Raw genomic sequence first — 13,184 nt, forward strand, 5'->3', positions numbered from 1 at the left:
CTGCTGCGTGTCACAGTGTTTTTACAGTGTTTTTACTTTGCATTAGTGGGTGGGGAATCTGGCTTTTCGTTAAGAACATAAGAGCCACGCTGGATCAGGCCAGTGACCAATCTAGTCTGTCATCTTGTTGTTGCAGATGCCTATGGGAAGCCCAAAAGCAATACCTGAGCACAACTGTTTAAATCAGGCATATGCAATCTGGGAGAGGAGATGGTAGAAGAAGATTGGAAGAAATTCAAGACCTACCTACAGAAACATTGTAAACTGTATGAATGTTAAGAAGGATGCTAGATTATAAATAACTTGGCACCATTAAGTTAGGTGAAGTGATATATGAAGATAAGTTAAACTTAAGAAAAGACGAATTTTGGATAAATATTAGGCTAAATTTAAATTTTTAAGGTTTGAATAAATGATATCAAAAATTTGAGACACAACACTGGAAAATTAGATAATAAGAATGGAAATAAGGTGATAAATTGCTGGTTAGATATTTATAAATTAGGAACGCAGGAGTGGGAGATGCGAGGGAGTCCAAAGAAGTTAAGAAAATATGTCATGATATGTGTTATTTTGTTTCTTTATTTGTATTGTAATTTATAAAAAAAAACCTTCAATAAATATTTATATAAAAAATAAATAAATCAGGCATATGCAAACTCGACCCTCCATATGTTTTGGGACTACAATTCCCATCATTCCTGACCACTGGTCCTGTTAGCTAGGGATGATGGGAGTTGTAGGCCATAAACATCTGGAGGGCCGAGTTTGCCTATGCCTGGTTTAAATCAATACACCTCAGCATCTGTTTCTGAGATCTAGTTCTCTGTGAGGGACAGGGAACCTGTGGTGCTCCAGTTGTTGTACTCCAACTCCCATCAGCCCCAGGCAGCATGGCCAAAGGTCAGGAGTGATGGGAGTTGTAGTTCAGCAAGATCTGGAGGGCCACAGCTTCCCCAGCCATCCTTTGGAGGCTACAGGTGACCTTACTCATGTATGTTATGGGGTCCGTACACTGGGGTGAAGCTTTATCATCAGCCCATGGGCTTCCTTCCTTCGTGGACAACCTTCTGCATGTCAAGAGATAGGCGTGGCCAAAGGCTGCCATGGGCAGAGCAAGGGACATGACTCTCATTTTTGTACCGTCGGCTCCATTCCACCCATGAAAACTCCAGAGGTTTCTAAACAGGCACCAATCTTTACATCAGCCATCCAGGCAAACAAGACACATAATGAAGGTATCAAGGACACAAGCCAACCAGCCAAAAGCATGCACTGAAGGTGCAGAGTGAGGCCCAGGGAGAGTTCTGAGGACCTAATGATGAATGGAGAGCCACATTTGCCCCTGCCCCAGATCTAAGGTTCCTTAACTGTGTTGCTAAACCTATCTGTCCAGCTGGCCAGTGGCGTAGCGTGGGGGGTGCTGGGGGGGCCGGCCGCACCAGGCGCAACATCTGGGGGTTAGGGTTAGGGGGTGCAAATCCACAGGTTAGGGGGCGCAAATCCACGGGTTAGGGGGTGCAAATTACTTGCCTTGCCCCGGGTGCTGACAACCCACGCTATGCCACTGCAGCTGGCTCCCTCCCGTTGCCCCTGGGATCTCAGTGCCCCTGATTATTAGTTGCTTCTCCCTCCCTCCCTCCTGCTGCTAGCTGGATGCCACAGACAATTCAGGTAACCCAGCCCCTTCTCCCCCTATGCTTGGGCTGAGTTTTGGGGCTTTCAAAAAGGCATTTTCCTTCAAGTGCATCAGTCACAGCAGCAAAAGAGGGGGGAAATGCTTCACTCTCCTTGTGACTCCTAGCCTCTGCCCCTCTCTCTTGGTTCGCCACATTGCTTACCTCTCCTGGTCTCATTTATTCCATGTATAACACTGTGCATATGATGTGTCCTGCTGGACAAGATTAAGCAGACCTTGTCTGATTCAAGGCTGAGACAGGGGAGCAGAGCTCCCTCTGCTGGCGATGACCCACACTGGTTCATTTTACTCCTGGGAAATGTTGTTCAGGGCTACAGAGAGAGTGCCAGAATGTTTGAAGGGTGAGGCTCTTGTTGTGGGGCTGCGTGCGCATGCGCACAAAAGCAAAGGGAACCCCAATGAGCCTGCCAGCAGCTCTGGTGTTCAATGCGATTACGAGAAGGGGGGAAACTTGCAAGTGAACACACCAGGGTTGTTTCTTTAAAAATAAATCAACAGCACTTGGAGAAAGTAGACCCACATCCTTGCTCCTTTAGCAGTCTGCTTTCCTCTGCAGCCCCTATCCCAGTAGGCAGCCCTGTCCATTGACATCTCTAAATTGTCCCTCCTTGTCAGATGCATGAGACTATCTGAGTTCCCAGACTGTAGTCTGAGGACCACCAGTGGCCCATGAGCTTCCTTCAAAGTGGTCCATGGCATGTTGGTAAAAAAATGGCAGTGGCTGTGAGTGGTTGGGTGCAGGGACCTTTCCTGTGTTCTCAGAACCCAGCAGTCTGGCCTGCCTGGAAGGTGAAAGGGACAGAGTCAATGGAATAGCTCAGTCGGTAGAGCAGAAGACTCTTAATCTCTGGGTCAAGGGTTCAAGCCCCGCATTCAGCAAAATATTGCTGGGGCTAGATGACCCCCCCCCCACCCTTGCTGATCCCTTCCAACTTTTACAGTTCCATGAAGGGAGTGGAGAGGATTATCATCGCAAAAGACAGAGCGACAGGAAGAGAGAGGAGGCAAATTGAAGGTGTGGTAAAGGTCTACAGAATTTAACACCAGTTGAAATCTGCTTATTTATTGGAATGGTTTTTAATAACTTTTAAAATTGTTTTATCACTTGTGGTTTGCTGCCCTGGGCTCCTTTGGGAGGAAGGATGGGGGGTGGGGTATAAATTAAATAAATAATGATTTAAAATGAAATACAATATAGAAGAAATAAAAGAAGTGTTAAAAGTGGCTGGGGAAACCCAGCCAGATGGGTAGGGTATAAATCATAATAGTAGTAGTAGTAGTAGTAATAGTAATAATTAAAATACAAATCATAGAGCATCTACCACAGCACATTCTAAATTATCACTATGGGCCAAAAAAAAAGCATTAAGTGGTCCACCAACACTCTCTGCAATTTTCAAGTGGTCTGCTGGAGAAAAAGAAGAAGTAACTAACCTAAATGTGCTGAGTCGAGGACTTTCAATGATGATTGAATTATTCTCTCATGCTCTCCAGCTATCTTCACAGGTACTTTGCAATCTGGGCAATTAAAAAGTATGGTGTTTTCCCTATCCACTCTTATGTGGTTTTATGGGCAAAAATAAAAATAAAAATCCCCATTAATGACCATGAAAGATATGCCAGATCACTTTGATCCATCTAAGCCCAGCCATCTAAAGTGGCAGTTTCTCTCCAGCCAAGGTCTTTCCCCATATTGGCTTACCGTGACATTTCTTTTTAAAAAAAAAAAACGGGATGGTGGGAGTTGAACCCAGGACATTCTCTATGAAAACCATGTGCTCTTACCACAGAGCTATGGGAAGAAGAAAGAGAACATTTAAAGCTGCTAGGTGGTTGATCCCTCTCGCCCTGCTACAACCAGCATGGTCTCCTTTGTAGTAGTCTATCTGTTAAGTATTCTTTGTTGGCTGGGGGACTGCATGCTGAGATTCCTGCATTTCAGGGGGTTGGACTAGATGACCCCCAGCCCCAGGGATCCCTTCCAATTCTAGGATTCCAGGCCTTGGTAATAGTCATCCTTCGCCATCTGGTGGCCATGTGTCCTCACTGCGCTTGGAAGGGATGCATCTGCTATCATTTGTTATGCACACTCTGCTCATTCCAAGGGCCAGCAGTCCTTGCAATCCCTGTGAGGCTACATAACCCCAGCCAGGGTTTCAGCCCCTGCTGTCCACACACGCCCTTGTGGGTGGTAGCTGCGGTATCCAGGGGCAGGGAGTGGCCAGCAGGGAAGAGACGGCTGAGGCTTTCTTTATGCAGGAAGACTTCTGGTTGTGCACTACGGGGTGCAACTGAGACTTCTGCTCAAGGGCACAAAGGCAGACATGACATTTGAGGGTAGTGAGGTTTTCCATAATTGTACTGCTATGCTCTGCCCAACCCACTTCCACCAAACAGTGAGGAGCTCCAGGATGCAGCAGATTCAGTTTTCTTTGGTAGGAGGTAAACGGAGGCTTACTGACGTTTTTGTAATATTTGCATTTGTTTACAGGTTGAGCATAGGTAGAGGCATCTGGTTTAAGCAAGACAAAGACAAAGAGCTTCTGTTGGTTCTGCATCAGATGTTTACTAGGGAGACAGGGCCCCAGGGTCGCACTTGGAAATCTACGCAAATGTAATGGTCACCGCAAAATGCTTATTCCGTACAAGAAAAACCGCTGTAGCTTGGTGCCTCCCCCTCAAAAAAACACACCAGGAAAACAGCTACCTCACTTCCAAAATAAAACACAAATAGTAAAGTCACCACCCTGAGAAACAAGCCATCCAGCTCAAAGAGAAAGAAGTTCAAACATTTCTAAAAGTAAAAGATAAAAAATATATATTTGGGAGCTGCAAGGGATCTTGGCAGGCCCCAAGGGGGTGCCTGAGGCTGCCACAGAGTCCATATTGGGGACCCCAGTAATAGTGGGTATTATATACACATAGCTATAAGGGATCAGGGGTGTGTGAGGTGTTAGGGGAGTAGTACCTCTGGTGGGGGACATGTTATGCTCCTTCTGGGGCACTTTGTCCTTTCACCCCTACCCTGCACTGCGCTCTCACCTGCGGCTCCTAGAAGCTGCCAGTATGTGACAGAGCCACACCTGGGAGTGTCTTTGACTGGCTGGCTAAGCCATGTGAGGGGAGCCAAGGTGTCTCAAACCCTCAGTGAGTAAGGGATTTCCTCTGCGTGTGAATACAGGCTCCAGTGGACTGAGCGGATGAGATCAATAGCGGGTCCGATGGTCAAGAAGGCGGTTTCTGCACATATAGAAGTGAGGGGCAGATGGGGCTTCTCAATTTGGGAAAGTAGCCCATCTAGGAGAAGGAAAACTCTGGTCCTAAACCTCCGCTGCATTGTGGGACATCTTCAGGAGAAGAAAAGGCAAAAGAGTAAACCCTACACAAATCCAGAGTGGACTCACTAAAACACAGTTATGCCTCCTTGCGACAACTCCTGTTGCCCAATATTTTGCTCTGCTATCCTCTGGACCACATCAGCGAGGCCGAGAGGGAGGCCTTGTTGTCTGGGCAGCCCAGGACCTCCATGCGCACTGCCCAGGCTTGTGCCCCGAGGAACTCACTTTAGTGCTGCTTACATAGCAATTTGACTTCACCCCCGGAGGTGTTCTCCATCGTCTCTTGATACAGACGGCTGCCAACAACAACATAATGGATCAGCACACATTTTTGGATTCTCTCTGGGGGTGTAGCGCAGAGGGTTGTCACGGGGAGCTCCTGAAATCCACCACAACAACTCTGATGGCAGCTGCTGCAATCGCCACCGCCTCCCCTCCCTCCCACCATTGCTGTCCCCAAGCTAGAGAGAGGGAGCTGTTTGCAAGGCGCTTTGTTCCCCAACAGGAATGGGGTGCGGGTGGGGAGTGGAGATGGTGGCCATGGAGCAGCTGGCCAGGAGGAGGAAGAGGGGGCTGCAACAGATGTCAGCATTTGATACGCTGCTATACGGAGCTCAAAGCACATTTGCAGTTCTGGGGGCCTCTTTTTGACTAACGTCTGTTATGTGATATTTTACTGTATTTTTGGTTTTTATGGAAGCCGCCCGGAGTGGCTGGGGAGGCCCAGCCAGATGGGCGGGGTATAAATAATAAATTATTATTATTATTATTATTATTATTATTATTATTATTATTATTATTATGTCATAGAGCTTCACTGATTACTTTAGGCTTGCATACATACCCCATCAGAAACACATTCCCCCCCACACAAACAAAATAATATTTGGAACTGTATCTCTGTGATAGGAAAACTACAGCTCCCAAGATTCTTTGGAGGTGGGATGTATGCTTTCAATTTCCTTTTAGTGCATGGTGTGTGGGCAGCCTAGGAGAGACTGCCCACAGAATGATCCAGAAGAGAGATGATCCACGAGGACCTCAGTGTTTGGATTGAGAACTGTAGCAGAGCTGAAAAGCTGCTGTGGAGAATTCTAAACATCCTCCCCCAGTGTTCAATATATCACAAAATTCCTTTGTACCTTAAGCAATAGCCTAGGGGGGTTCTGAAACAGTTAAAGAATTCTAAAAACAATCGCAGTGAAAAACATCTAAAAGCAGTTACAGCTGAAAACATTCTAAATGCAATGACAGTAAATAGCATTCTTCTGTCCAATGATCACAGAGTTGCCTGGAACAATATTCTTGAACCACCAAATGCCTGGGTAAACAGGCTTGTTTACGTATTCCTCCGGCTATTTAATAATGATGGATGCAGGCATGCACGTCACGAGGGAGGACATTCCACAACGAGGGGGGGCTACCACTGAAAAGGCCCTGTTAGTGTGAGTTGCTGGCATTGTCAGCTGCCTCTTCAGACTCTCTGGGGCCTTCTGTACTCCTGCTTGAGCTGCTCTCCAGGGACTGCTCACTGTTGATGGGTAGGACCCCCATGTTCTCTTCTTGGGGTTCTTTGATGGGAAAAGAGAAGAAGGGAGTCTCTGTCAGCTCCGGGCTGTAAGCATCCTTTCCAACATGTAAGGCTGGGCCACTAGGGTGAGTGGAGTGCTGCCTCGCCAACTTCAGTGTGCACTCAGCCCATTTTCTTACTTGCAACCAGCCCAGAGGGTGGCCCTGGCTGCCAACATCCTCCTTAAGCCACATTGATGCCCTACATTTTAAGCACCATGATATTACTTTAACCCATGGATAGGCAAACTAAGGCCCGGGGGCTGGATCAGGCCCAATCGTCTTCTAAATCCGGCCCATGGACAGCATGTTTTTACATGAGTAGAATGTGTCCTTTATTTAAAATGCATGTCTGGGTTATTTGTGGGGCATAGGAATTCATTTTTTCCCCTTTTTTTCAAAATATAGTCCAGCCCCCCAAAAGGTCTGAGGGACAGTAGACTGACCCCCCCTGCTGAAAAAGTTTACTGACGCCTGCTTTAACCCATCATTCTTCCCTCAAAGAATCCTGGAAGCTGTAGTTTGTTATGGATACTAAGAAAAGTTGGGAAACACCCCACCCACATTCCACTCGCAGAGCTACAGTTCCCAGAGTTTCCTGTGAAGGTAAAGGTAAAGGGAACCCTGACCGTTAGGTCCAGTCGTGACCGATTCTGGGGTTGCAGTGCTCATCTTGCTTTATTGGCCGAGGGAGCTGGCATACAGCTTCCGGGTCATGTGGCCAGCATGACTAAGCCGCTTCTGGCAAACCAGAGCAGTGCATGGAAACCCCGTTTACCTTCCCACCAGAGTGGTACCTATTTATCTACTTGCACTATGAGGTGCTTTCGAACTGCTAGGTTGGCAAAAGCAGAGACCGAGGAACAGGAGCACACCCTGTCGCGGGGATTTGAACCGCCGACCTTCTGATTGGCAAGTCCTAGGCTCTGTGGCTTAACCCACAGCACCACCCGCGTCCCTTTTTCCCCTGTGAAGAGGGATTGCCTATTACTCCACTCTAGGAATTGGCCCAAGGGGCTCCGGGCATCACTGCTTTCCACCACACCACAGATGAAAACAGCAGCATGCTTGTAGTATTATTTTGTTAAGATCTTCCTATTCACTTTTCTGGAAGGGGCAAATATTTTTGTATTCCTACACATCTTTTTTTGGAGGGGGGATGGTACACCTGGTGCCTGTTAAGTACCAGCTGTCTGGATGCCCTCAAAGAAGAGGAGCTGAATAGCCAATTGAACAACAGTAACAAAACTTCCCAGGATTCACAGGCGGCCTTTGTGTGATGCCTGATCACCAGGCCGGCCAAATCATCCCTGCCAAATTGCCAATTCAAGCTCAGCGTTTTGTACTGGGAAGCCTGACGGAGGCAAAACGGCTTTTTATTGACACATGGCACTCAAACGTACAGACTGGCTGTCGGGTTTCAGGCACCATTAAGGAGAGCAGAGTGGACCGTAGCCAGATCTGACCCAGGAGCCGCCCTCTACCAGGAAGATCACCTTCAGGGAAATGAATGAGAAATGCACAAGAACTTGGCAAAATTATGCTTTTCCCCCCTCCTGCATTTCCAGTTCATTTATGTGGGGCTTGCTCTAGAGATCTTCCTAATGCACCCCACTGGGTGCTGTAGGCTCTTACTCCTTACATGCTGTCCAGGCTTGCACCCCAGAGAGGTCATTTGGGTGCCGCTAACACAGAAGTTTGGCTTCACCCTGGAGGCACACTCCATTGTCTCTTGAGACAGACAGGTGCCAACAAGCTTTTCCTTAGAAAGCAAAAGAAAGTAGTTCAGAGCATCTGCTTTGTATGCAGAGGCTCCCAGGTTCAGACTCTGGTATCTGCAGATAGGAGTGGAAAATCTAGAAGGCCAGTGCTCTGACCAAGTGAAAAGCATCTTTTTATATTCCTATTAGAAATAAAGGGTGGTGGTCCCGGGTTTTTAGGGGCAGCTGCAGTCCAGTGGTTGACCACCTGCTTTGCATGCAAAAGTTCCTGTGTTCAATTCTTTGGCATCTCCCTACATGACCTGAAAGGGATGCAGGTGGCACTGTGGGTTAAACCACAGAGCCTTGGACTTGCCGACCCGAAGGTCAGCGGTTCGAATCCCCACGACGGGGTGAGCTCCCGGTGCTCAGTCCCTGCTCCTGCCAACCTAGCAGTTCAAAAGCATGTTAAAGTGCAAGTAGATAAATAGCTACCACTCCGGTGGGAAGGGAAACAGCGTTTCCGTGTGCTGCTCTGGTTCGCCATGCTGGCCACATGACCCGGAAGCTGTATGGCGGTTCCCTCGGCCAATAAAGCGAGATGTGCGCCGCAACCCCAGAGTCACATGACCCGGAAGCTGTATGGCGGCTCCCTCGGCCAATAAAGCGAGATGTGCGCCACAACCCCAGAGTCAGCCACGACTGGACCTAATGGTCAGGGGTCCCTTTACCTTTACCTGACCTGAGGTGGGAAGAAAAAAAAATTCCTGAAACCCTGGAGAGCCAGCCAGTACAGACAGTACTGAGCTAAATGGACCTGTAGTCTAACTTTTATCAGGCACTACGGCTACCTGTCATGGATGCTTCAATTGAGATTCCTGCATTGCAGGGGGTTGGACTAGATGGCCCTTGGTGGTCCCCTTCCAACACTATTATTCTATGATTCTGTCTTCCAGCCAAGAAGCTCAAATGCCTCCGTCATCCTACAAGCCCAGCAACCTCACCATCTGCCACCCAGCCTCTCCTCCTTTCTCTGAAGACACCCTTACTTTTCCTGCGAGAGAAACTAGGTCAAGGAAAGATACCTCCTTTTGCAAATGACGTTTCGCACTTGTCACGGCTTGGGATCCTCATAGCAACAGCCGCCGTACTCTTGAGATGGCCTCCCCGCCCTCCGGCTCTCATCTCATCTGCACTTCCTGTATGCTCCAGCCGGGGGCAGCATTGTCTATCTGCCTGGATGTCTCGCATCCATGCGCATGTAGACGGAAGGATATCAAATTGCTTGCAGCCCCCTTTTAAAAATAAAAATGCTTAACTATTTAACAAGCAATGCTTCGCGAAACAAAAACAACAACAACACACACACTCCACCAATGTTTTAAGCAGCACTTCAGCTTGTGGTACATTATACTTTCGGAATTGACCGAAAAATAACAACAGTTAGATGAAATCATAGTTTAAAATGATGTCCTTGTGTTCTCCTCCATCATCATCATCATCGTGTGCCAGCTGTGGAAGGACGTGGTAGGGTCTCCTTGATCACAAGCCCCCCAACAGTCGGCATCGTGTGTGTGTGTGTGTGTGTGTTACTCCATCACATCAGACAAACGTGTTACTTTGGACAATGATTGCCTGCATCATTCCTGGTTAGAGCGCTGGGCTGGGGAGGCCCGGGTGGTCCCATCCCTTCTTGGATTCATGGCTTGCCTGGTGACTTTGGGACAGTCAGTCTCCTCGGCCTACCCCACCTCGCAGGGTTGCTGCGAGGATTAAATGGAGGCTGGTGGTTTCTATGTGTTCTGTCTGAGCTCCCTGGAAGAAGGATTGGATCAAAACGGAATGCCGCCCCCACTCTCAAAAAGGATAGAAAGAAAAGTGCAGGGGCTTAAATTCTGTGACCTGGTTCCTCTCCTATGGTCAAGGGAAGCACTCGGCATGACCTCAGAGGCACTCTTTCTTCTTCAAATATCCCTAGGGTGTGAAGGTACGGAAAACTGGCAGCGGGTGTGGGGTCGGGAATGATTTCAAATATTTTCTAGGGCTAAGATCCTGTTCAGATTAAGCGCTGGCTGGATGGATGAGGCATTCATCATCATCATCATCATCATTCCACCCTTCACCCCAAGGTTCTGGTATCAGATGTGTCCGGGGTTAAATCTTATCCACCGCCCCAGCTGTCGCTCCCTTCTTAGATGCACGAAGAATCAGTAGTAAAGCGTTCTGCACATGCTCAGAGGCACCCTCTTGGCTTCACATATTATACAGACGAGCCCTTGCATTGAAAAAAAATGGTTCTGGGGCGAAGGCTTCAATTTCATCCGATGCAGCCTTAAAACGGGGTGTGTTGGGGGGGTGGGCGTGCGAGCTCTCCGGCCACCCTCCGCCTGGCGTTCCTCCCCACCCGCGACCCTCCCTTTGCCCCACTCTCCCCAAAGCCCCGGGGAGCGTTGCTGCTCCTGCCGCCGCTGCCTCCGCGTGTGGTTATTGCTGTTTAGCATTCCATCACGCACTCGCTTCCGCCTAATCACTGCTAGGAAAGCGGTGCCTTTACCGGCAACTTCAGACCTGCCAGGAACAGCTAACGGCCCTGACTGCGCATGATTAGCTCATAAACACCACCCAAGCCAGGAAGAGAGAGGGAGAGAGCGCAGGGCCAGGACGCCTGGGTTCTCTGGCCAGGGAGCGAGGGGTCCAGAGCGCTGCTGTGTCAGGATGCCGAGGCTCTCTCACCAAGGGGGAGTGGCGAGTCGCGGCCGGCTCCGTGGCTCCATTGGGGCGGGTGCCTTGAGGGGTGTGTGTGTACTGGATTGCTGTAAAATAGAGATACATCTCTCTTTCTCCACACACACACACACACACACACACACACACACACACACACACACCACTCTTCCCTGCCCCCAGCCATTGATATTGGTTGTACTGACTCCATTGTTTTCTACTGCACACACAACTGATCGGGGATGGACAAGAGATATTGCAGCAGCAACCAGCACCTATTCTGCATCCCTGACGCAATGTGTATACTCATTAAGCTCACACTTCTGGGAGCTACTGTGAAAAGAAGGGAGAGTGCCAGTCGCTGTAACCATTAAGAGGGATTTGCAAACGACGAAGGATGTAAAAATGATCATTATACGTCAAGCATGCCACTTTTTGCAGACTCATTCAGCACTGCATGCACACCTACATATAAACACATCTGCGCATGGGTAACATTGCCCATACAGACCCCACGTGCTCCATAAGCACTTGCCAGGATGCCATCGCAGTATACATTCAAAACAGGATATGTACATATAACACCATGTGTGCAAACTGTGTACACCACCCCAAAAATGTACACAGATACTGTACTGATGCACACAATCATATTTGTGTGCGTGCTCCTCATGTGTCAGATACAGGGAGAGAAATAAACACACCCACATTGGGCATCATATATGAAGGCATTTTAATGCATGTGCACACACCAAGGGGACACACACACATATGTACACCTTACATTGCAGTAATATGCACAGACAAACCATAGGTATGCCTTCGCAGTATTTACCCTTAAGGAATGATCCACCCAAAGAGACACACACAAATAAATAAATAGATACAAGACAGCACAGATTTATGCATGTCTACTCAGAAGCAAGTAAATGTGCATAGGAATACAGCGCTATGCACACACTCAAGGGCAAATCCACAAGCTCCATGCACATGCCAATTTTGCACACGCATCCACCTATACATATGGCATGTCTGCACCTGCCCAAAATGTGTATATCTGGTACTGGTGTTACAATGGTTCTGTAAAATCGAGAGGTACAGTATAATAGAAATATATTAAATAAAACTAGCAAGTGCCCCCCACCTATATATTGCCTTGATTTCTTTTTCACATTTGTATCATATCAGGGTGAAGGTGGCAGACATGAGACCGTTGCTTCTACATCACAACAGCCCTACAAGGTAAGTTACGAAGAACAGAAGAAACTGGCTTGCATAGAGTTGACCCACCTAGCCCAAGTGTAGGGCTGGGAGTGAGTGTCCAGGGTTTCAAACACAGGTCTCTCCCAGCTGTACCTGGAGATGGCAGGGGTTGAACCTGGGACCTTCTCAATGGAATGCATGAGCTCAGCCATGGAGCTTCAGCCCCTTCCTAAATTAGGCTCAAAATCAGCAACCAAACTAAGGATAATCTCCAAGCTCATTCCAACCCAGGTATCTCCCTGGCCCAAGTCCACCACTTGTGTGTAAGACTTGCAGCACTATAATCCTATATCCAAAATCCACAGGATCAAACATAATGTTGCTGCATAGTGAGCAAGCTTTGGAGCATTTTCCGAACTCTTTCATCAACCTAGATGTTAGGCAGATAAAGGAATACAATACAGTCATACCTTGGTTGTCAAACGCCTTGGTACAGGTATGTTTTGGCTCCCGAACGCCGCAAATCCGGTTTACGAATGTTCTTTGGAAGATGAACGTCCAACGCGGCTTCTGCGGGTTCTGATTGAGTGCAGGAAGCTCCTGCAGCCAATCGGAAGCCGTGCCTTGGTTTTTGAACATTTTCGGAAGTTGAAGGGACTTTCAGAATGGATTCTGTTCGATCCCAAGGTACGACTGTATCTGCAGGTTATAACAAAAAATGCATGTGTAATGTATATGGAGCTTTAGGGGCAAATGAGGGCCAGCAGATTTATCCTCACATGAACCCTGTGAGGTAGGTTGGGCTGAGCAACAGCAACTATTACCAATATTACCTAGCTAGCCATCATTGTAACTGAGCTTGAATTTGCACCCTGGACTCCCCAGTCTTAACAAAACACCAGATCACCACACTGTAAAGTACCATTTATGTTCATCTCCAGCTTCACTGCT

The sequence above is a fragment of the Podarcis gaigeae genome (genome assembly GCF_964106915.1).
Source record: "Podarcis gaigeae genome assembly, chromosome: 13".
In the NCBI taxonomy this organism is placed as follows: Eukaryota; Metazoa; Chordata; class Lepidosauria; order Squamata; family Lacertidae; genus Podarcis; species Podarcis gaigeae.